The sequence below is a fragment of the Silene latifolia genome, chromosome 10 (assembly GCF_048544455.1).
Source record: "Silene latifolia isolate original U9 population chromosome 10, ASM4854445v1, whole genome shotgun sequence".
Classification (NCBI taxonomy): Eukaryota; Viridiplantae; Streptophyta; class Magnoliopsida; order Caryophyllales; family Caryophyllaceae; genus Silene; species Silene latifolia.
Window position 1 is genome coordinate 92,511,391 of NC_133535.1, and position 26,527 is coordinate 92,537,917.

Consider the following 26,527-nt stretch of genomic DNA (forward strand, 5'->3'; position numbering starts at 1 on the left):
GCGAAGACTCTTTGCGAATAAGGAAGATGCAAAGTTGTTGACATGGCATAATTCTCGCAAAACCTAATGATGGCAAATTCGGACACCCTGATGGTTTAGAGTGGAAACACATTGATGCCAAGTATCCCGAATTCGGAAAGAACCCGAAATCTTCGACTTGCACTCTCTACTGACGGGATGAATCCTTATGGGAATTTAAGTAGTCAACATAGCACTTGGCCTGTACTCTTAGCTATTTACAATTTACCTCCATATGTGTGCATGAAAAGAAAATATTTGATGTTGTCCTTATTGATTTCCGGTCCTAAGGAGCCGGGTAATGATTTAGATGTTTACTTGGCGCCTCTTCTTGATGAGTTGAGAACATTGTGGGATGAAGGGGTAGAAGTATTTGATGCCTACCAAAATAGTGTTTTCAATTTGAAAGCTATGTTATTATGCACTATATCTGATTTTCCTGCATACGGTAATCTTTGTGGTCATACTGTTCATGGCAAAGAGGCATGCCCCTTGTGTGGGGAAGATGTAGATTCTTGCTATTTGAAGTTTTCTAAAAAGCAAGCTTTCTTAGGTTACCGTAAATTTTTGGATGAAGATCATTTTTATCGTAGGCAACAAAAACCGTTCAATGGAAAACCTGAACATCGTCCATGTCCTAAGATATTAAGCGGTCATGATGTATATGAAAGGGTGAAAGATATTAAAATTACATATGGGAAGAAGGGTTCAAAATTAGCATCTCGTGGATACAAGAAAATGTCTCCTTTTTTTGAGCGACTCCCATATTGGCGGGAACTCTCCATAAGACATTGTTTGGATGTTATGCATATTGAAAAAAATGTTTGTGACAATATTATCAACACTCTTTTGAATGTCCCAAATAAGTTAAAAGACAACACGGCGGCTAGGAAGGATATGATGGATATGAAAATTCGACCGGAGTTGGCCCCGCTAGAGGAGGGAGTACGGATTTATTTGCCTCCTGCTGCCCATACACTCTCCAAAAAGGAAAAAATAGAGTTTTGTGAGTGTTTGCATAGTGTTAAAGTGCCTGAGGGATATTCTTCAAATATTAGTAGCCTCGTGTCAATGCGAGATCTCGGGCTTAGTGGTCTAAAGTCTCACGATTTGTCATGTTTTGATGCAACAGTTACTAGCAGTGGCCATTCGTTCTATTTTACCTAAAAAGGTTCGATATGCCATAACTAGGTTCTGTTTTTTCTTCAATGCCATATGCAACAAAGTTATTGATTCTGCAAAGTTAGATGAATTGCAAAATCTGATTGTCACTTCTCTTTGCCAATTCGAAATGTATTTTCCTCCTTCATTTTTTACAATCATGGTTCATTTGACTGTACACTTGGTTAGAGAGATTAAATATCTTGGACCTGTCTACTTAAGGTATCAATATCCTTTTGAAAGATTGATGAAAGTATACAAGGATTATAAGTCTAATAGATATCGTCCTGAAGGGTGCATTGCCGAGCGTGCTATCATTGATGAAGCTCTTTCTTTTTGTTATACACACTTATCAAATTCTGAGTTACTTGGCATTCCGAAGAATCGACATAGTGAGTGGATGATGGGTAAAGGTCTTAGGGATCATGTTCGCCAAGGTATGGCAAAATGATAAATGGCATACAAAGACACACATATGTCCTTCATAATGAGGATGAGGTACAACCTTACATTGAGGAACACAAGGGCCTGTTGAGGAAGAATCATCGAAATAAAACCGAGATGTGGATTGCAAGTGAGCACAACAAGACATTTAGAGTTTGGTTCAAGGGTCGAGTGATAGAAGACCTACAAAAGTATCCCGATTGTATTTCTTCCCGTTTAAAAAGACTTTGTTTTGGTCCAAATACTCATGCATCTTCTTATAATGGCTATGCCATTAATGGGTGCACTTTTTACACTCGTGAGCAAGATGACAAGAGTACGATGCAAAATAGTGGAGTTTGTGTAGAAGTCAAGCAATGCACTTTTCTAGTTCAAAAGATAAGAATCCAGTTTTAAGTAAGATGCATTATTATGGAGTTATAGAAGAGATTTGGGAGTTAGATTACACAGATTTCGAAATACCTGTATTTTGGTGCAAATGGTGTGCTGCTGTCCGTAAGGATGAATTAGGATTTACTCTGGTGAATCTTCATAAAATTGGACATAAGGAAGATCCTTTCATTTTAGGTAAACAAGCAAAGCAGGTGTTTTATGTCACCGATCCATTGGATAAAAATTGGTCAGTTGTTTTATCTGTAAGGAGTAGGCGGGATGTGGATAGTTTTGAGGAAGATGTTGTATTTGAGGGTTTTAATTGTAATAAATCAAATTTAGATGATACGGATACTGTCAGTACTTCGAGTTTATATACCCGCGATGATCACAATGAGGGTATATGGATTAGTACTGATACCCCTTCGAGAAAACGCCCTCGCATCGTTGACACATGAGTAAGTTACGGTTTAAGATGATTATTACTTATGATTATAGTTAAAACTGTTTTATAAATTATTCGTTGTCAAACTTAACATGTTCTATTTATTTTAATTGTTAAGTACTGATTTTAATGAATTGAATTTGTGTATGCAGGTTGATTAATGGGCCCACATAGGCGTAAACGAACTAAGAAAGACAAAAATATCTCTCCTACTGATGGGATAATCAAGAAGAGACAGAGGAGGTCTAAGGAGAGGGGTCAGACAGTGTTGGACTTAGTGACAAGAGCTCTTAAGGAGAAAAAACCAATTGAATTGGAGTGGGATAAAGAACTCAGATTGCCTACAGGAACGTACGCTGGAAAGTTTAGTAGCTGGATTGGCATTATTACTCGGAGGCATGTTAGTTGCACACTAGAAACATGGGACGATGTTGATGATGTCCTGAGGCAAGAAATTTTGGATAATATCACGGTGAGTCTAAAATTTTTACTTAATTGCATTTGGTTTTGAAGTGTGAATGTTTAGGCTGAAAGGAACTTGTGATGCACTGATGTTCTGATAGCTGTCTCTGATAGCTGACTTTAGTCTGCTGGTTCATACTGCCATCAGACCTGCTACTGTCCCTTGCCATCAGACGTGCTACTGTCCCTCTGTCAATTGGTTTTTTATTGTATTTTTATCAGACCTGCTACTGTCCCTCTGCCATCTGAATGTTGATTTGCGACGACTCCATTTGTGGCCTCTTTATTGTTTGACATATAATTTTGTTTTACATTGATCATTCCCTAAAATCAACCAAAAAAAGTATACAATTCAGTCTGGAATTCACTCAAATAAGACCAAAATTCAAGTCTGCAGTACAGTTTGAAGCAAGTGATTCTCATTTTAGAGCCAAAACTGGAATATAGAAAACTAATGTGAATAGGGTGATAATGATGTCATGATTTGCAGAAATTTTAGTGTTTTGGGGCCAAAATATGGGAGAAAATTTCATAAGAACTAAGGTAACCAGCTCATTACAGATGGAAGTACATTACATGCCCCAGCTCAGAACCAAAGCAGAGCTAATAATCTGAAATAAGACTGGAGAGGAATCCATCAAATAATTGTTCTCTTTGTACATTACCATGGCTGCATTGCCAAAAGTTTCACAGTAGTTTTAAGCTATGTTTCATTTAGAAGAATCCGACACTTGGACACGGATTAGGCTATTTTCATGAAAAAAATATGCATTTCCTACAACTGGAAAACCCCCAAGGTTTTAAATCTGGCTGTGTTAAATCTGACTGTACTGGAAAACCCCCAAATTAATAACCTAATTTCCTGTAGTAGACTGTGGGAATTAAGTTACAAATTATATCTTTTATTTTGTTGCATTTTAACCCAGAAAATTATTTCACCAAAACAGTTCCTTTTATCTTGCTCAGAAATTTGTCAAAGTTCATTTGTTGCCTGCCTGTGGGGAAATTATTTGTCATAGTTTGAGTCCTCCATTAATCTTGAAACTTTGAGCCGTGCTTCATTAGTGTTAATCTTAATTGAAGCCAAGTTTCATAATTTATAAGGCATTCTTGCTATTTTTATAAAGTTTTACAAGTTCCTTGCATCAGATTAGCTTCCCTACAAATTATCCAAAACTATCCAATTCCTACAACTTTGTGTGCCACTCTTATATTATTGTGAACCTTGGGGGTTTTCATTGCAACTTTGGCATCAGAGCCAGATTTTTACAAAATATGCATTTCAAGAACATGTCAGATTCTAACATTCAGCATTCTTCATGTGCAGCAGCTTGTACTTTAAAAATCCATATCTCTTAGATCATGAAGGATAAAATTACCCAACATACATCAAATGAAAGCTAATTATGTTATCTTTCATTTCCAAAAAGAATTACCCAATAATATCCAGTAGTTTGTGAGTTATTCAAGTTTGAACACAGACAGGTCAGTTCAGAAACAGCATTGCATTAAATCGTGACAGTCTTTGAAGGCTTATTGTGAAAAATCCACACATTGAATATTGTTTATTCCAACTCCATTGGAAAGTAGACTCTTCCAAGATTTCATACATGTAAGGAACAAAATTTCTCACCGTCTAAATCGTGAGATATGGCCATCTGAATTCAGACCAGACATTCTGAAATTGTTGATGCATTTCAGATTGTCTGTCTCATTTGGAAATTGCTTTTCTCACAAAATAAAATAGCTCTTGGTCCTATTCCAAAGCTCATAGTTAGCTGGCACATTAATATTCCAAATGAAACAAGAATCAAAGGGTTTTCTTGAGTAGAACTTTAGATATGAAGCTTCAAAGTCGAGCATGTTGCATTGAAGTTTCAGAACAATGTCCCTAGCTCCTGCTGCAGATGTTTAAGTGTCAATGTCCTATTGTCGAGCACTGCCAGTTATCAATTAATGGAAATGCTCTACCATGGTTGCATTGTCATAAGTTTTACAGTAGTTTTAAGCTATGTTACACTGGTTTAGAGGAATATGCAAATTTTGGCTCTAAAATGAGGTATATAATGGAAATGTAAACTGATTCTCACTGATTCTCTGCCTTCTCAAACTTCTGTTATGAGTATGATGTTTAGGGCGCTTTCATCGTGATAGAAGACCGTTATGAATGGTGTCTTCAGAAGGCGGGGAGTTTATGGAGAAAGTGGAAATGCACCTTAGTCCGTGAGTGGCTATATGACGAGACAGGAGCAATACGGAGGACACCACCAGAAATTTATGACACTATAACACCAGATGAATGGAGTGACTTTGTGGCGTCCCACACTACTGAGGCATTTAAGGTAATATATTCTCAGTAGGTTTGTTTAATTTTTATCAAAAATAATATTCACTTAATTATTAGGTTTGATTTTTATACTTCTGTAAATTGTAAGGTAATAAGTGCAAACAACAAGAAGAATGCTTCTATGAAGAAGACAAGGTTTTATGGCTCTCGAGCAGGTTACCGTGGGATTGAAATTAAAGTCGTAAGTACTGGTTTCTGGTTCATAGTATTATAAGTTTGTCGTGCAATTTATTTTAATGCTTTCATGGTTCATTTTTATTATGTATATCTGCTCAAATTTAGACAGTAGCTAGTTATCATTACTTTTTTTATAGAAGAAAGACTTTGCCGCTAAAGGACACATATTGGAGAAAGTTGACCGACACTTAACTTGGCTAAAGGGTCAAACGCCTAATAACGGAGATCTGACAGAATATGATAAGAAAGTCGCTTTGAAAATTGTAAGTTCTTCAATTGTTATGAGAATTATTATTTAATTCTACGAATTGACAAATAATATGTATTTATATAATATAATGGATGAGTGTATGTAGGAAGAACTAGAAAAAGAGGTGGAGGCTGGTACATTTGTGCCTCAAGGACGAGAAGATATACTTGCTAAGGCACTCGGCAAACCTGAACATGGTGGCCGTGTACGGGGAGTTCCTGACGGCATTTGCATAACTGAATATTTTGGGAAGCCTCCGAAAAGGCCGCCGACAGAAGTTGATTCTCTCAAACAGACGGTAATTAATTATGTATACCTAGAATATTTTAATTTTAAGCATGATTTAAAAATTTATTTCTTACGACATACAGATAAATACTCTGCAATCACAAGTGGCAAATATGCAAAAGATGATGGTGCATTTTTGGCAAAGTGGTGAGAAGCCAAGTCAAGAAGAAATAGAATGTTTCATGAAAGGAATATCTATGAGTACTCAAGGATCGAATGCTTATGAATCTACTGATGGTTCTCGTAGTATCTTTATACAAGAGAGTGGAGAGCAATCTCGTCAAGATCCACACCTTAAAGACAGTGAGGAGCAATCCAAACAACTGTCACACCGTATAGAGATACCCCGTGAAAAAATACCACATGAAGAGCCACCTAGTGAGCAGCAGGTATCATCTTCTGATTTATCATTTTGATTTGCACGAAACTTATTATTATTTATACGAAACCTAGTAAAGGTTTTACTAAACTTTTTTAAGGGTTGGAGAGACTGTGAATTATCATTACCTGAGAATCCAAACAAGATGGTGGCATCAGGCTTGATGTACATGGAAGGTAAGGGGGAATTCGTAACTATTCACGGCGCTTCACTACTTGATGGTTATAAGAAAGTCGAACTTAAGAAAGTGTTTCCTGGATCGGAAAATGCTAAGTTGCCTGTGCCTATTAGAGATGAGTTGATAGTCTTTATCGATGCAAAGGACTCATATGTTCAGTGGCCTCTCAATCATATTCATACTCCTACTAAGGTAATTTTATAAACAAAATTTAAATTCAAATTATTATCTTATACTAAGTAATTATAAATGCTAACTGTTTTGAGGAAAAAAAAAATTATAAAGATGGGGATCATAATGAACAAGAAGAAGAAGACGACTCAAAGGTTTCCACAACCTTTGGTCCCGACTTTTCTGGGTGTATAAGTTAGCTCTGAGTTTAAGCAAAAGTTGAGAACCCCGCTGATGAAATCTTTACTACATGAGGCTCGCATATTGAAGACGAGTGGAGCACTTATAAACGTTCCTATTGATGACCATGTATTACACCTTCATAACTACACATCTTTGATTTCTTATGAGGAGCTTATTCATTGGTGTGACGAGGGCGAGATAGGAGCCTCTCACATTGCTATTTTTATGAGGTAAGAATTTTGAACATTTTATAGCATTAACAGTAAGTTTCATTCTTGTTTACCATTTTCTTCAATTCACTTGTTTTTTATGAACTATTTGAACAAGTTTAGTTGCAATTGTTATAGGTATCTGAGTGATCTTAGTGATACTATGAAGTCTAGTAATTTATATGGATTCTTGTCCCCCGAGCTGTTGTCAAAATTTTCATCCGAAAGTGAAGATTTTCGATCAGATTATGTTGCTAGAGCTATGACTTGTAGGGACTGTGGCAGGGGTCGAAAACTTATATTTGCAGCTTATCACGAAAGGTATACATATTTTCTCGAACTTTATATATATTTATTTATTATTGTTGTTAACTACGTGAAGATATTCTCATTGTTCCCTTGTTGTAATCGAAGTGATCATTGGATGTTGGCTGCGATTAGTCCATCTGATAATATTGTGTATTGGTGTGATCCTGCTGCATATACGGAGCCTCGCCGATTTTTCGTAGACACAATTACTAGGTTAGAAAATGGTTGAGACACTACTTATTGTGGTTTGAATTATGTTCGAAGTAAGTACTTATTTTAGTTAATTGAAATACAGAGCATTCGAGAAAAGAAACTCAATTGATCCACTTGCCGGGTTCGACGCAAAACCGCTTTCTTGGAAAATTATTAAGATATATCTTCTATAATGTGCATATTTATTTATTGACTATACCACAACATGAGCCGCACAGTTGATTGATTATATTCAGAGCCCCATTGTTGTTTATATATAAGTTCATTTGATTAGTTCAATCTTATTGTTCGATGTTCTACAAACTGGGTTTCTCAAATTTAAATTTCAGGTGAATTGGAATATGTCCTTTTGTTGCACAAGTGTATAATGATAAAAAGTAGGGATCCTGGCGATGGAAATCGTTGCATTATTAAATTTTTAGTTTGTTTGGTAGGTGAAGGGAACTGAATAGCTCATTCTAGTTATTTTAATTATAAATCTTGAATTCTTGATGCGTATAAGTATGTATGTAAACCTGATCGCCGGAGAAGATGAGCCATGCTATAGGTTTGCTAAAGAGAATGGTCCCTGTGGCGATTCCTGTAAGACATCTGAGTATATGTAGCAAGGAATAGGCAGCAACGATCCCATTGACTACGACCAAGAACCTGTACGTGTGAATTGTGATGGTGATATATAGATAGATATGAGTAGGGAGGGTTAAAGTTGTTACAGGAGAGACTTCATGTCAGTGTATTTACCCTTCTTTTTGATGGAGAAGATGAATTGGACCTGAGTGTTAGACACGATAAGGGCAGTTGCAAGGACACCCAAACCCAATATCAGTATCCTTAACACCAACTCTGCTATTTTAAGCCTGCTTTCACAAACTACTCTTGAATTACTACTACTACTACAGCTGCCATGGTACACTGCTACATTCCCTGGACTAGTCGTCATCATCACCAGTCTCACTAACAAACATTCACACTTGTACTACACCTACACAATAATAATCAAATCAACAATATATGACAAATAATCAAATCAACAATATATGACAAACTGATAATACTTGAGAAGTTGGCTTGCTTGTGTCTTGGTCTCATTTTTTGCTTTTGTCTGCACTCCTTTTCCATATGACCAAATCTCTTGCAATACCAAATCTCTACTGGAACCTTTTTCTTCCACTGTTGGTATTTGAAACTTATATGCCTTGAATTAGACTTGATTGGAAAAGCGTCCTTCTCTTGGATTTTCTGACATTTTCTTGAACTTTTGATCATGTACTTGCAGAGAACTCATCAACTCATTGTGGTTTTTTAATTTAGTGTCCTCGGCAGCCGGTTGGGACCGTATTATGCGGATATTATGTTTGCCGATATATGTTGGAGCTTATCAAAGCAAGATATGTTAATGTCGCCCATAATGTATGTATTTTTCCTTATCATTTGAATCATTTTCATCTCTTTGTTTTATTCTTTCTGTCTTGGTAATTATTTTACGTAACAAGCTAGTATTAACTGAAGTTTTGGGTGTATGTATACAGTTCATGTTAACCGCCCCAACGACATATACGGTTGAGCAAATTGACGAGGTGCGAAATATTTGGGCTGAATTCACACTCAATTTTAAGCCGACAAGTAATGGTGGATGAAGACGATGATTACCAGTTACTTACTTATAGTTATTTTTGCACTTGGATAGGAATAAGTGATGCGGATTGAAAGATTTTTATTTATACATTTTTTCGATATTTATACGTATACTTATTTTTGCACTTGGATAGGATTTTGTCGATTTTTGTAAGGAATTATAGTCATGAATTCAAATTAAATGAAAAAGTTTGGTTTTTGTTCCGTAATACATGCTGTGAAGTTTCTGAATTGCACGTATATATAGAATTCCTATAAGCTATACGATTTAATCGTGTAGGGGTTTCGAAAAAAATTATTTAAAAAAAAATAAAAAAATCAAAGAGAACGGTTCATGCACTACACGTTCTCCTTGAACCTCAAATACTATAATGGCGCCAAATTTGAAAAAAGTAACTGGCGCGGCGCCAAATTTCATTTTACCAAATTGGCGCTTTTTCTGTCTTTACAAAGAAAACGGTTCCATATGTAACCGTTCTCTTTCTAATATCATAATAGCACGGTTGTAGTATAGAACCGTTCTCGTTGTAGTTACAAAGAGACCGGTTTGACTTCGTGTTAACCGTTCTCTTATGTCAAAGAGAACGCTTGGCCACAGCACGGTTGAAAGGTGTTTTAAGAACGGTTAGTGACCGTTCTCCTAGCTTAGAATTGTAGTAGTGTTGTTATTTTTATTATTGTTGTTGTTATTATTGTTTTATTATTATTATTATTATTATTATTATTATTATTATTATTATTATTATTATTATTATTATTATTATTATTATTATTATTATTATTATTATTATTATTATTATTATTATTATTATTATTATTATTATTATTATTATTATTATTATTATTATTATTATTATTATTATTATTATTATTATTATCATCATACTGGTTCCAATTGTTGTTATCTTATTATACCATTTCCAATACAACCCAAACTCATATATATATATATATATATATATATATATATATATATATATATATATATATATATATATATATATATATAGTGATAAGTTCTTCTAAGTCCCTTGTATATTTTGAGTCCCTTAGTCCTATTATGGGCCTTTGGATGAAGGAGATGGAGGGAGGAGATTACATCTCAATGAAGGGCTAGATATCAATCTAGCTAATCTCCCTCCCTAATCATTCCTAACTCCTACTCATTCTAATCTAATTCTTCTTATCATTCATTCACTCCTCATTCATTATTTCCAAAAACAAAACCACATCTCTCATCCTCTCTTCCTCTCATTACCAAACCAAAAAAAAAAACCAAATAAAAAACCAAACCAAAAAAACCCAAAACAAAAATTTCAAAAAAATCAAATTCTCCCTCCCTCCCTCCGTCACAACCACAGCCTTCACCGCCACAACCACCAGCCCGCTCACCCCACAACCACGACCACCAACCACGTCTGCCACCCACACCCACCCACGACCACAACCCAGCCGGCAAAACCGACCCACGACCGCCACACACACCCACCCACGACCACAACCACGGCCGACTCACCTCCACAGCCCCCACAACCGCGGCAGCCTTCCTCTCCTCCCCTGCCGTCCACCAAACGCCTTCCTCTGCTGGTTTTCAATTTTTTATTTTCGGTTTTGTTTTGTTTTGTTTTTTGTTTGTTTTTGGTCGACATCTTTTGTTTTTGTAGTTTGTTTGTTTTGTTTTTTTTTTATATAATTTTTTGGAGTGATTTTGTTTGTTTTCAGATTTGGTTTTCATTTTTTATTTGGTTTTCAGATTTGGTTTTCCTTTCGTGATTTTGTATTTTGTTTGTTTTGTTTTTTTTATAAATAATTTTGTATTTTCAGATTTGGTTTTCATTTTTTTTTAACAAATCTTGTTTTTTTCATTGTTATTATTAAAATCTCATTGCATATTATTTCGGTTTTTTTCATTGTTATTATTAAAATCTCATCCGCCATTAAAATCTTGTTTTTTTCGGTTTTTTTCTTTCTCATTTTTTTTCTTTCGGTTTTTATTATTTTAGGTCTAGTATGGTTGGAGTTTATTTTTATTTTTTTGATTTTTGTAATTACATATTATTTTGTGCTAAAATTAGAGATCTTGTTTTTAAAAAAAAAAATTGCACAACCTTCAAACATTAAAGTTACAATTTTTTTTTGGTTAAAATTACACTTTTTTCTATTACAATTACACTTATTTCTGTTACAATTACATTTTTTTTTTTTTTTACTATTACACTTTTTTTTGTTACAATTACACTTATTTTGGTTAAAATTACACTTATTTTGGTTAAAATAACACTTTATTTGGTTAGAATTACCCTTATTTATGTTATAATTACACTTTTTCCTGTTAATATTACACTTTTTTCTATTACAATTACACTTTTTCTTGTTGGAATTACACTTTTTCTTGTTACAATTACACTTTTTCCTGTTAAAATTACACTTTTTCTTGTTGGAATTACACTTTTTCTTGTCACAATTACACTTTTTCTTCTTACAATTACACTTTTTTTTGTTACAATTACACTTTTTATGTTAAAATTACACTCAATTATGTTACAATTACACTTTTTCCTGTTAAAATTACACTTTTTCTTGTTGGAATTACATTTTTTTTCCTTTAAAATTACACCTTTCTACTTTAAAATTACACTTTTTTCGGTTAAAATTACACTTTTTCCTGTTAAAATTACACTTATCTCTATTAATGACTAAAGTTACACTCTTGGATTAAAGTTAAACGGACTAATTTGGACTATTTGGACAATTTGGACTAACTAATTTGGACAATTTGGACAATTTGGACAATTTGGACTAACTAATTTGGACAATATGGACTAACTAATTTGGACTATTTGGACTATTTGGACGAACTAATGGAGTTTACGACTAAATTGAATACAATATTTACAACTAAATTTGGACTAAAATTATACAATTTTGGAGTTTACGACTAAATTGAATACACTATTTACGACTAAATTTAGAGTAAAATTACACAATTAGAACTAAAGTTACACAATTCATTTATTTTGAGTCATTTAGATTGTGCAATTCCAATCATTGTCCACTAAAGTGTAACTTAGTAAATTGATAGTGTGTGTATCTTTTATCATTTTATGAGTGTAATTTTAGTCCACAAAAGTGTAATTTTAGTCCAAAAAAGTGTAATTTTAATCTACAAATGTGTAACTTTAATCCACAAATGTATAAATTTAGTCTACAAAAGTGTAATTTTAGTCCACGGAAGTGTAATTTTAGTCCACAAAAGTGTAATTTTAATCCAAATGTATAACTATAGTCCAAATTTGTGTATCTTTAGTCCAAATTGTGTAATTTTAGTCCAAATTGTGTAATTTTAGTCCAAATTTGTGTAATTTTAGTCCAAATTTCTGTAATTTCAGTCCAAATTGTTCTAACTTTAGTCCAAAAGCGTAACTTTAGTCATTGAAAAGATAACCTTAGTAGAGATAAATGTAACTTTAATGAAGACAAGTGTAATTTTAAAGGAAAAAAGTGTAATTTTAACAGAAAAGAGTGTAATTTTAACGGAAAAGTGTAATTTTAAACCGAAAAAAAGTGTAATTTTAACAGGAAAAAGTGTAATTTTAACGGAAAAAAGTGTAATTTTAACAAGGAAAAAACTGTGATTTTAACCAAAAAAAGTGTGATTTTAACGGAAAAAAGTGTGATTTTAACGGAAAAAAGTGTAATTTTAACGGAAAAAAGTGTAATTTTAACCGATAAAGTAATTTTAATAGATCATAAATCACATAATACCAAAATAAAATATTAAATACGAAATTTGGCAAAAATATATAACAAGACGGATATTAACAAAGTGATATCAACAAGAAAAAAGTTAAAAAATGAGATTTCATAACTAATACATTTAGTACTATAATTTTAACCGGAAAAAAAAGTGAAATTTTAACACAAAAAAGTGTAATTTTAACGGAAAAAAGTGTATTTTTAACAATGAAAAAACTGTGATTTTAACCCAAAAAAATTGTAATTTTAACGGAAAAAAGTGTAATTTTAACGGTAAAAAGTGTAATTTTAACGAAAAAAAGTGTAATTTTAACCCAAAAAAGTGTAATTTTAACGGAAAAAAATGTAATTTTAACGGAAAAAAGTGTCCTAAATCACACAATACCAAAAGAAAATTTTAAATACGAAATCAAATTATAATTTGTAAGAATGTCAATAACCGAAAAAAAAAAGACCAAAACATGAAAATTGAAAAAAAAAAAAAAAAAAAAACGGAAGTGAACAAAAAAAAAACGGAGTTGGGTCAAAAAAAAGAAAACATTAACTACAAAACGGAAATGAAAAAAAAAAACAAAACATGAAAATTAAAAAAAAAAAAAAAACGGAAATGAACAAAAAAAAACGGGTCAATGAAAATTGATCTATTTTAGTAGATCTAAGATTAAAATAAAATAAAAACTCACAAATTTAAAACAATATTATATAGCAAGACGATATAAGGAGAAAAAACAACAAAAGAAATAAAAAGAACACACAAACACAAGTTTTTTTTTTAAAAAAAAAAAAAAAAAAAAAAAAAAAAATTAAAAAAATGACGTTGTGGCGGCGGCCGCCGTGGTGGTGGCGGCGGTGGCGGGGGCGGGGGGCGACTGTGGTGGTGTCCGGTGGGTGGTGGTAGGTGAATGAAAAATAGATGAGTAATTGATTTATTTGGATTTTTTGGGTTTTTTATTTGTTTGGTTTTTTGGGTTTTTTTTTTCTTGGGTTTTTTTTAGAGAATATGGAGAAGTGAGATATAGAGAGAGAATGAGGAGATGTGATAATGAGAGGTTAATGATTAGTGATGAGAAATAATGGAGTTAATAAGAAAATTAGAGGAAGAGAGCAAAATTAGAGGATTAACCCTCTTTTTTGTGTTTCATCCTATCCCTTCATTTTCAAGATCCAAAGGCTCACAATGAGACTCATGGACTCAAATGTAAGAGGTGGACTCACTTGATCTTATTACTATATATATATATATATATATATATATATATATATATATATATATATATATATATATATATATATACACACACACACACATTTTCCATTCTTTTTTATTATTATAAATAGAAAGTTAGTCATTAAAATATTTTATTTGTGGATTGCCTGTGAGTGTAAGGAGTACAGTACTCCCGGAGGACACAAGAATTTTTCTGGTGATATTGTCTCTGGATTCCAGAGAATGGGGTAACAAAAAACGTAACAAATAACATAAATAATTAAACCTTAATTCAAAGAACCACCATCATCCAAATACAACTTATAATGCCAGATAATAATTAAAGACTTAATTATTAGAATCTGATGAAGTATTAGGATTCTCTTCATGAATTTCGGTATAGATTAAGTCGTAGATCGGTTCTTCATCATCAGGGGGCAGCGCAGGTGGAATGGCCCCTTTCTCCTATGACATAGGCACGATGACAAGAATGTGATGCCTCCTGTAATGTCTCAGCAGATGATGATCAAGATGGGTCGTAACCCATAAATAAGGGCCCTTTTGTCTAGCAACCGAATATAGTCCTTTTTCCTCACATCTTCCCCCGCAAATCTTGCCCCTAATTTTCTTGCCCGGCGAAAACTATCATGGCAGTTGGCTTCGTCAAACTCGATAAAAGTGAAGCCTATAAAACCTTGCTTGTTTGTAGACACAAGATGCAGTTTTTTAACCGCAGTGAAATCGAAGTCATGAAGCATTTGCTTCAACCACCCAAAATCAGGGTTTAAACCCTTTCCATTCTCATCATAATGAACCGGGAGATTATGAAGAATGCAAGTAAAAGACTGTGCGTAGCAAGAACGTGATTGTAGCTCCGATACACCAGCCATATTTTATTTAGACAGAAATTAAAGAGTAAATGTTTGATAATTTAGATTTTGACCTAAAACATTATGAAGACATATTTATAGAATTATTTTGGTCAAATTGAATATTATTGATCAAATTGAATATTTATTAAAGTTCTGATAAAGTTTTGCATGCAGTGGTCAAACTGAGAAATCTAATAAAATAGTGACAACGGTTGAATTGAAAAACCATTCTTTCATAATAGCAAATGATAACGGTTACAAGAAACCCGTTGCTATAACATAACAACGGGTACAACAAACCGTTGCTGGTGTTAATTTAGTAACGGTTTTCGAAATGCCGTTTTCTTAACCTGGTAACGGTTGTCTAACAACCGTTGATAAAAGTGATTCTATAACGAGTTTTTGGAAATCGTTGAAAACGTTTTTGATAACGGTTTGTTAAGCAGCCGTTGTCACATTATAATAACAAAGGTTTTCGTGGGAAACCATTATTTTTATTAGCGCGGTCTAGGTTTCCGCCAGTATTTGGAAAACGGTAATCTAAGTGTCGTTATTATATGTGACACCCTAATTTATTGCGGAAAAGTAAACACGTAAATTCTACAGAAAAACTGGTAGGATATGTTTGTAATTGGTTCAACTAGCCAAAAACCTGTAATTTCAAAAATTTTCTAAACCAATCACAACATTTCCAACATTCCCAAGAGGCGGGTGCCAAAACCTGCAATGCTAACGAACTACTTTACATGCCATAGCTAACGATAAGAAAATGTAATGATACAAACCCAAAATAGAAAAGGGAGACATATGTCCCTAAAATGTATGTGACATAAAAAGGGTTTAAGGTCATAATGAAATAAAACCAGTCTAGGTCCCAAGGTTACTTTGCTCGCTAGCTCGTCCATGTACCCCATATATGCATCACCTACCTGTCATTCGCATTTTATACAAATACGAAAGCCACAGTCAGTGGGGAGTAACTCCGAGTTCTCCCAGCCACGAAATGTCATAATTAATATAACATGTAAACATAAGAATATGAATACGAATCACACAATGCCTTAGCATATAAATGCTAGACAATCGTGTTAATCATGTGAACAACAATATAACAACACATAGTCCTAGCATGTGAATACTAGACCGACTCATACTACACTATCATGTGAATCACATAACATCCAGGAATCCAAACTCTATCAACCATAGCCGGCTTGCATCTCACCTTCTATGATTCATAGAATCATCAAACAAGAAAGGGCAATATATCAAAGACAGGCATAAGTTCTTAGTCCCGTCAATAGTCACTTTGTAACTCAAGTCTATACCACGAGGTAGGGAAGGTAATCGAACCGGTATCTTGGCTCAGCGGTTACTATTAAGAAAACATGGCCAAGAGACAACACAACCCTAGCCTAAAATCTGCGCAGACCTAGACATGCGGATACACACCACCGCACCCAAGACTCACAACTTTTTTTTAAAACAAAGTGAAGTGAGTACCCTAAGGACACCACCGAAGGGTCGGCTAGTACTTAAGCTGACCCCATACTATCAAAATAAGTACCTGAGGTCATGCCCCAACTTGGATAAACATCCACTAGTCGGGAAACACAAAGGCTATCAAGCAGTGAACATATACTCGTCAGAGACTATAAAGACCTATCTATGATGAAGGCCGAAATACTCACCTAGGACCTAGTCACAGCTAGTCCCAGCTTGAATACTTTAGCCCACACCACACAAGACTCACCACACAAGTCAAGTAAGACACCCACTTAACCTTAAGAGGGCAAAAAGTCCTACTTACCAACCTAAATGCTAACATTCTATCATGTGAAAGGCTATATAAATGTCTATTTACAGCATACAATCCAACAGTTCCTCAATAAGAATTCAATACTAATTTCTAATTCTAACAATAGTAACCATATTAAAGGCTTCAGGGGAAACTAGGGCCATTTCTACAATATAAGATACTATTAAATACAATCAACTATACATGTGAACCTAAGATATAATAAATGGCCTAAAACAAGAAAAAGGCCGATTATCTAATTCATTCAACCGAATTTTTACCCGCAACCCCAGCCCTGCGACAGGTACGGGTTAAATTGCGGCTGACCAATCACTCAATTAACTGACATCGCATCAGTCAAAGGGACTAAGGCTCAGTTTTCGGCACAATCAACAAAACATTACAATTATCACTATAAAATTCATTTTGCTATTTCCAATTTCTATCATGTGAGAAATGAAAGTAAATCATTATCAATCACTTAAACACTTAACAATCAACAGGCACACGTTAACTACTAATGTGACATTTATTCGTCGAGTAACTCGGAATAGTTACCTTAAGCTAGCAAAGAGACAAGCAATAAACTTGAGAAAGCTTTTAAAACCCAAAATTACTCTTCATCTTCAACCACATATGAGTCACCTAAAATAATTATGTGAAAGGACGATATTAACGAATTATCATTATATAAAATATGAGTCGGAAATATAATTATTTCAAATGAACTAAACTAGGCGCCTAAAAAAATCCATAACCACGACTCGAGGACCGTTTGGGCAGCCCTATTTCCGCCTCAACAGCCACCTATGGCTAAGGCTGCACTCACCCAAGCCACTGCCTAGGCCAGGCAGCCACTGCCCAGTCCCAAACAGCCACCATTATAACCCAAAATCAGCTGTGACCAACCAGTCCATAGGACGGGTTTATAACTTCAAACACAACTCAGCCCATTGAAAAGAAAACATGTAAACAGCTGGGGAAAGATCAATCGTATACAAAGGGATAGCTGTTTAAGCCAAATTCAATAATACAAAGCGATATCTTTCCGAGCGATAGTAGTAATTCAGTAATTTCTAAAATTAAATGCGACATGGAGTAATTTGTTCACTATTCTCAAACCTGGAAGAGTTGGGAGCGTGAGACGTCGACACTTAAATAATTGTTAATACTTATCAGACCCATCAAAACAGAGACCAGTTCAGTCCCTTTAACGGCTCCAAAGCCGAGTTCAAAACAGTCGAATTTCCCACCCAGAAAATCGTGTTATACCAGTCCATTTCGGTCCAAGAACAAAGTCGAAACAGCCCAGACTTTGACCCTCACACACCCGTTCCAAACACCAATCCTTATGACCCACACTCAGTCCTAAAATACATACAACCCATTGTAACAGTCCCAAAGATGTCCCGATTTTTGGCCTTAAAACAGTCCCAATTTCAACACCTATAATTTCCAGGGAAATGTGCCAAAACAGAAATCAAATACCCCATTTTCACTATTAAAGAAGCTCATTTGTGACCGTCTTAAGACGAAATTTTAAGCATTAAAATGATAGTATTCACCCAATTAAATTACCCAACATAATTACCCACTTCACCATGAATCCAAAGGTACCAACTTTTCTCAAAATGGATAAATAAAACTTGTATAAAACCGTCTCAAACCAACACCACATGAACATTCAATTATGAAAATTCCCCCAAATTATGACCATACGAGTCTTAGTCAAAGAAATCGACAATTTAAACACAATTCGAATTGAAACCGTTTAATGATACGGTCGTAATACGAATACTCAGCTGAAAATCCTTGATATCAAAGTCCGAGTACTTCGGCCAAACAATAAGAACACGTCCTGTTATGCACACACTCTTTTTATAATTACCTAATCATCCTCATAAAGTAGTTATGTAGCAAAACTTCCAAGCTAGCACATCCCCATGCACTTAATACGGTTTTATCTTTCAAAATCACACTCTGCCAAATCAAGTTTTCCTTTACGCATACCATCAACCGCAAACCCTCGATAAATTAACCCATCTCACAAACTACGACGGAATAATTATTACTATTATTACTCTTATTAACAACAATTTAATAACAAACCACAATCAAAAGCAACAGTTAATTAATTAACAAGACTGAATTAACACAAAAACACACAACCTCGAACAATAGTAATAATATTAGGATCGGTAGAATCGTGTTACCTTAAACGCCCCTTATTCTACGAATAAATGGTCCACAAGGCACGAGCCTCACCCCGGGTCTTCGAATCCTTCATAAAAGGGCAAGAAAACGGAATAAAGAAGCTAAAAGACGACACTTTTATAAGACGGCGAAAGACGAAACCACTACAAAAAGGAGACTTTCTTACCTTAAAAGGAGGAGGAAGGAAAGGGGAAGAGAATGGTACAAAAATTATCGAATTTGGTTGAGAATGGAGGCGGGATCTGGGGTTTGAATGATCGGAAAATGACGGACTGATGTTGTTGCTGTTGAATTACGCAAAAAGGGAAGGGGAAAAGAAGGGGGTGGGGACGGGTAGTTAGTAATAATATTAATAATAAATGACGAGCTTGCTTGCCTGCTATTAATTATACGTACGTTTAAGTAATTTCGTTCGTTTTTAAAACCGTCTCGAGTTAATAAAAATCGGTTTTTAGTAAAAGTTTCAGTAATAAAACGGAATTAATAATAAATAAATTTAATGAGTGAAAATAAAATAAACTCGGCTAGTTAACGGAAATAATACGATATCAGCTTGAATCGGAATTATTAGCGATTTTTTTACAAAACTAACGGATATTAATAAAAATTGCTAATTTAGTGAAATAAGCTCAAAATAGCTAATTGGACGGTTTTGTTCCCAAAATCCATCTCGGGTTTACTTAAAACAACTTTCATAAGGACTCGTAAAGAAACGGAAATTATTAAATAAATAAACCCGAACTAACTTCAATAAATTCGAACTAACTTTAAATAAACTTATTAATGATTATTAAATTTAACGTAACGAATTATAATGAAATTAATTAATTAGCTGAGAAAATAAATATATAAATTGTTAACCAACGAAATTAAATATAAAGTAGCAATTAAAAGAATTTTATCCAACTTATTAAAATACGGGGTGTTACAATCACCCCATCTTTTAAAAAGTTTCGTCCTCGAAACTTGAAAGTAGAAATGAAAGGTTATATAAAACAAAACTGGAACTTTGGAATCGGTAACCAAAACATTTAAAAGGTTACTTATCGTAAGAACTAAAATTCTTTCAAAAGTTTCAAATAAAATTTTCCGAAACGAACTGGACTCTCATCGAGGAACGGAAGTGTTCTCGTTACGTATTCAAGAACATCACATTCCAAATCAAAGATAAGGTCAAAAGGCAAATTATTTGTATAAGTCAAAATCAAAATACCTTCAAAAACATTAATGAAGAGTTTTCAAAAATATAAGTTTCATTCATGGAATGGAATTGCTCTTGTCGTGCACACAAGAACATTAACTTTCCAAGTCAGAGACAAGTTTAAAACAAATACTATTCGCCGACAAGCGTAGAACAAGTTATCAAACGTTTCCAATAACTAGTTCTAACATCCGATCAACGTTAAAATCAAAATAAGGGAAAGGTAATCTCCTCAAATGTTCTTTTGCAAAAAGCCAAAGTAGAAATAAAGGTTTCACCTTTAAACTAAAAGGGGAGTTAAATTCCGGAAATATAATATTAAACTTTGACAAAGAAGTCATAAATAGATCAAGGTTAATAGAAATTGGATAAAATTTAAAGAAATTTCGGGTCTAGTAATTAAAATTACGATAAATGAGTTTATATTCAAGGAAGGAATAGGGAACTAAATCAAATTTTCATTTTCAAGTCTTCAAAAATAGGTTAGGTTTGCAGAAGTGACATAAACTTTTAAGAATGAATCGAAACTGGTAGCTTGAAAGTTTAGAAGTTGCACAAAAAGGAAAGTAACTTAGATAGCATAAAAACAAAGTATGTTAAGAGAGCTCAAACTTAAGCCACAAGAGAGCTATAATGACTTTCATAGGGTAAAAATTGAAGTCAAAATTACAAGGATGTCAAAGATAGAGTTTCACAAGATACGAATGTCAAACTTAAAGGAGGAGCAAGATGAAGCGAGGAAATGAGGTATGAACGGTAACGCTTATGATCAAGGAGAAAGGGAAATTAGACAACAAGGAAATAACGAGTAAACTTTTACACTTAAAAATCAAATCCAACCAAGGTTAACACCCCACAAGAAAGAGTGCTATCAAATGGCGTTAAGGGATGATTAGCAAGGGTGAAAGGACAAGTTGGGAGGATACAAATGTAACTTCCTAGGAAGAAGAATAGAGAGTTTAAAAGAAGGATAGGCACCAAGAGATTAAGAATAAGGCGAGATACAAAAAGAACGAGAAACATCTTCAAGGAAGTAGAAGCATTCTTCAAAGGTTGAACAAATCTTCAATCCTCAGCAATAGGCACTAAATCTTGATCTTCTTAAAATATAAGTGCCCTTTCAATGGAACGGAGATACTCTTGGCGATCACTCAAGAATATCAATATTCCAATTCAAAGACATAAAAATACATTTTTACACCAACAAATGATAAAACTAATTATCAGACGTCTCCAATAACAAGCTTTAACACTAATTGACGTTAAAACCAGTGAAAAACATTAAAATATTTTCAAAACCTTTAGTTCAAATTTTTTTTAATAAGGGCAATAACTCCCTTAACTATAAATAAGTTCACGGTCATTGATCTAAGAACGCAACAATTATTAAATGACAATCAACAAACATGTTAGTACCTAACAAAGAGCAAACACAAAGAGACTACAACATAAGATCCTAAATCTACCCATCTTACCCATCTCTCAAGTTTATTATTTTAAGGTCAAGTTATTTATATTGGGGTGCACAAACGTGCGTCGGGAGCAAATATGCTCTGATACCAACTGTGACACCCTAATTTATTGCGGAAAAGTAAACACGTAAATTCTACAGAAAAACTGGTAGGATATGTTTGTAATTGGTTCAACTAGCCAAAAACCTGTAATTTCAAAAATTTTCTAAACCAATCACAACATTTCCAACATTCCCAAGAGGCGGGTGCCAAAACCTGCAATGCTAACGAACTACTTTACATGCCATAGCTAACGATAAGAAAATGTAATGATACAAACCCAAAATAGAAAAGGGAGACATATGTCCCTAAAATGTATGTGACATAAAAAGGGTTTAAGGTCACAATGAAATAAAACCAGTCTAGGTCCCAAGGTTACTTTGCTCGCTAGCTCGTCCATGTACCCCATATATGCATCACCTACCTGTCATTCGCATTTTATACAAATACGAAAGCCACAGTCAGTGGGGAGTAACTCCGAGTTCTCCCAGCCACGAAATGTCATAATTAATATAACATGTAAACATAAGAATATGAATACGAATCACACAATGCCTTAGCATATAAATGCTAGACAATCGTGTTAATCATGTGAACAACAATATAACAACACATAGTCCTAGCATGTGAATACTAGACCGACTCATACTACACTATCATGTGAATCACATAACATCCAGGAATCCAAACTCTATCAACCATAGCCGGCTTGCATCTCACCTTCTATGATTCATAGAATCATCAAACAAGAAAGGGCAATATATCAAAGACAGGCATAAGTTCTTAGTCCCGTCAATAGTCACTTTGTAACTCAAGTCTATACCACGAGGTAGGGAAGGTAATCGAACCGGTATCTTGGCTCAGCGGTTACTATTAAGAAAACATGGCCAAGAGACAACACAACCCTAGCCTAAAATCTGCGCAGACCTAGACATGCGGATACACACCACCGCACCCAAGACTCACAACTTTTTTAAAACAAAGTGAAGTGAGTACCCTAAGGACACCACCGAAGGGTCGGCTAGTACTTAAGCTGACCCCATACTATCAAAATAAGTACCTGAGGTCATGCCCCAACTTGGATAAACATCCACTAGTCAGGAACACAAAGGCTATCAAGCAGTGAACATATACTCGTCAGAGACTATAAAGACCTATCTATGATGAAGGCCGAAATACACACCTAGGACCTAGTCCCAGCTAGTCCCGGCTTGAATACTTTAGCCCACACCACACAAGACTCACCACACAAGTCAAGTAAGACACCCACTTAACCTTAAGAGGGCAAAAAGTCCTACTTACCAACCTAAATGCTAACATTCTATCATGTGAAAGGCTATATAAATGTCTATTTACAGCATACAATCCAACAGTTCCTCAATAAGAATTCAATACTAATTTCTAATTCTAACAATAGTAACCATATTAAAGGCTTCAGGGGAAACTAGGGCCATTTCTACAATATAAGATACTATTAAATACAATCAACTATACATGTGAACCTAAGATATAATAAATGGCCTAAAACAAGAAAAAGGCCGATTATCTAATTCATTCAACCGAATTTTTACCCGCAACCCCACCTATGCGGCAGTGCGGGTTAAATTGCGGTGACCAATCACTCAATTAATCGACATCGCATCGATCAAAGGGACTAAGGCTCGGTTTTGACAATCAACAAAACATTACAATTATCACTATAAAATTCATTTTGCTATTTCCAATTTCTATCATGTGAGAAATGAAAGTAAATCATTATCAATCACTTAAACACTTAACAATCAACAGGCACACGTTAACTACTAATGTGACATTTATTCGTCGAGTAACTCGGAATAGTTACCTTAAGCTAGCAAAGAGACAAGCAATAAACTTGAGAAAGCTTTTAAAACCCAAAATTACTCTTCATCTTCAACCACATATGAGTCACCTAAAATAATTATGTGAAAGGACGATATTAACGAATTATCATTATATAAAATATGAGTCGGAAATATAATTATTTCAAATGAACTAAACTAGGCGCCTAAAAAAATCCATAACCACGACTCGAGGACCGTTTGGGCAGCCCTATTTCCGCCTCAACAGCCACCTATGGCTAAGGCTGCACTCACCCAAGCCACTGCCTAGGCCAGAATGCCACGCCCGATCCCAAATGCACCACCATTATAACCCAAAATCACCAGACCAACCAGTCCATAGGACGGGTTTATAACTTCAAACACAACTCAGCCCATTGAAAAGAAAACATGTAAACAGCTGGGGAAAGATCAATCGTATACAAAGGGATAGCTGTTTAAGCCAAATTCAATAATACAAAGCGATATCTTTCCGAGCGATAGTAGTAATTCAGTAATTTCTAAAATTAAATGCGACATGGAGTAATTTGTTCACTATTCTCAAACCTGGAAGAGTTGGGAGCGTGAGACGTCGACACTTAAATAATTGTTAATACTTATCGACCCATCAAAACAGAGACCATTCGGTCCCTTTAACGGCTCCAAAGCCGAGTTCAAAACAAATCGAATTTCCCACCCGTAAAATCGTGTTATACCAGTCCATTTCGGTCCAAGAACAAAGTCGAAACAGCCCAGACTTTGACCCTCACACACCCGTTCCAAACACCAATCCTTATGACCCACACTCAGTCTAAAATACATACAACCCATTGTAATGATCCCAAAGATGTCCCGATTTTTGGCCTTAAAACAGTCCCAATTTCAACACCTATAATTTCCAGGGAAATGTGCCAAAACAGAAATCAAATACCCCATTTTCACTATTAAAGAAGCTCATTTGTGACCGTCTTAAGACGAAATTTTAAGCATTAAAATGATAGTATTCACCCAATTAAATTACCCAACATAATTACCCACTTCACCATGAATCCAAAGGTACCAACTTTTCTCAAAATGGATAAATAAAACTTGTATAAAACCGTCTCAAACCAACACCACATGAACATTCAATTATGAAAATTCCCCCAAATTATGACCATACGAGTCTTAGTCAAAGAAATCGACAATTTAAACACAATTCGAATTGAAACCGTTTAATGATACGGTCGTAATACGAATACTCAGCTGAAAATCCTTGATATCAAAGTCCGAGTACTTCGGCCAAACAATAAGAACACGTCCTGTTATGCACACACTCTTTTTATAATTACCTAATCATCCTCATAAAGTAGTTATGTAGCAAAACTTCCAAGCTAGCACATCCCCATGCACTTAATACGGTTTTATCTTTCAAAATCACACTCTGCCAAATCAAGTTTTCCTTTACGCATACCATCAACCGCAAACCCTCGATAAATTAACCCATCTCACAAACTACGACGGAATAATTATTACTATTATTACTCTTATTAACAACAATTTAATAACAAACCACAATCAAAAGCAACAGTTAATTAATTAACAAGACTGAATTAACACAAAAACACACAACCTCGAACAATAGTAATAATATTAGGATCGGTAGAATCGTGTTACCTTAAACGCCCCTTATTCTACGAATAAATGGTCCACAAGGCACGAGCCTCACCCCGGGTCTTCGAATCCTTCATAAAAGGGCAAGAAAACGGAATAAAGAAGCTAAAAGACGACACTTTTATAAGACGGCGAAAGACGAAACCACTACAAAAAGGAGACTTTCTTACCTTAAAAGGAGGAGGAAGGAAAGGGGAAGAGAATGGTACAAAAATTATCGAATTTGGTTGAGAATGGAGGCGGGATCTGGGGTTTGAATGATCGGAAAATGACGGACTGATGTTGTTGGCTGTTGAATTACGCAAAAAGGGAAGGGGAAAAGAAGGGGGTGGGGACGGGTAGTTAGTAATAATATTAATAATAAATGACGAGCTTGCTTGCCTGCTATTAATTATACGTACGTTTAAGTAATTTCGTTCGTTTTTAAAACCGTCTCGAGTTAATAAAAATCGGTTTTTAGTAAAAGTTTCAGTAATAAAACGGAATTAATAATAAATAAATTTAATGAGTGAAAATAAAATAAACTCGGCTAGTTAACGGAAATAATACGATATCAGCTTGAATCGGAATTATTAGCGATTTTTTTACAAAACTAACGGATATTAATAAAAATTGCTAATTTAGTGAAATAAGCTCAAAATAGCTAATTGGACGGTTTTGTTCCCAAAATCCATCTCGGGTTTACTTAAAACAACTTTCATAAGGACTCGTAAAGAAACGGAAATTATTAAATAAATAAACCCGAACTAACTTCAATAAATTCGAACTAACTTTAAATAAACTTATTAATGATTATTAAATTTAACGTAACGAATTATAATGAAATTAATTAATTAGCTGAGAAAATAAATATATAAATTGTTAACCAACGAAATTAAATATAAAGTAGCAATTAAAAGAATTTTATCCAACTTATTAAAATACGGGGTGTTACATTATATGCATTAAACCGTTGTGATAGGCTCGTTATTGATGGCCAGATTTGGCATAGTGTATAAATTATTTTATGTAAAAAAAAAGTTAAGTATTTTAAATAAGAATAGCTGTACAACTAACATTTTTTTTATTTTGTTTATTTACTTTATACAGTACATCGTATTATTTTATTAGTTTATGGTACAAAAAAAATATATAACGTAAATAAAGTGCCTTATAAAATGGGAAACAATTTATCAAAAAAATTAAAAAGCTTGAATAAGAAAAAAATAATTACCGTAAATAATTATGTCATAGAAA

General features: G+C 34.3%; 3 long non-coding RNA genes across 4 annotated transcripts; all 3 read right to left on the bottom strand.

Annotated features, from left to right (window-relative positions):
- Positions 1 to 8,147: 8,147 nt before the first annotated feature.
- LOC141609070 (uncharacterized) lies at positions 8,148 to 8,659 on the bottom strand. Its single transcript, XR_012527181.1, has 2 exons — positions 8,320 to 8,659; positions 8,148 to 8,254 (listed from the first exon to the last, which is right to left on the bottom strand). It is a non-coding gene; the product is annotated as an uncharacterized LOC141609070 (long non-coding RNA).
- Positions 8,660 to 15,696: 7,037 nt separating this feature from the next.
- LOC141609071 (uncharacterized) lies at positions 15,697 to 19,423 on the bottom strand. The gene is made up of 4 exons (XR_012527182.1): positions 19,255 to 19,423; positions 19,088 to 19,155; positions 17,433 to 17,519; positions 15,697 to 16,005 (listed from the first exon to the last, which is right to left on the bottom strand). It is a non-coding gene; the product is annotated as an uncharacterized LOC141609071 (long non-coding RNA).
- Positions 19,424 to 21,915: 2,492 nt separating this feature from the next.
- Positions 21,916 to 25,573, bottom strand: LOC141609073 (uncharacterized). Of its 2 annotated transcripts, XR_012527183.1 has the most exons (4): positions 25,462 to 25,573; positions 25,295 to 25,362; positions 23,644 to 23,730; positions 21,916 to 22,224 (listed from the first exon to the last, which is right to left on the bottom strand). It is a non-coding gene; the product is annotated as an uncharacterized LOC141609073 (long non-coding RNA). The 2 variants fall into 2 exon arrangements; XR_012527184.1 differs by lacking the exon at positions 23,644 to 23,730.
- Between the last annotated feature and the right edge of the window lie 954 nt (positions 25,574 to 26,527).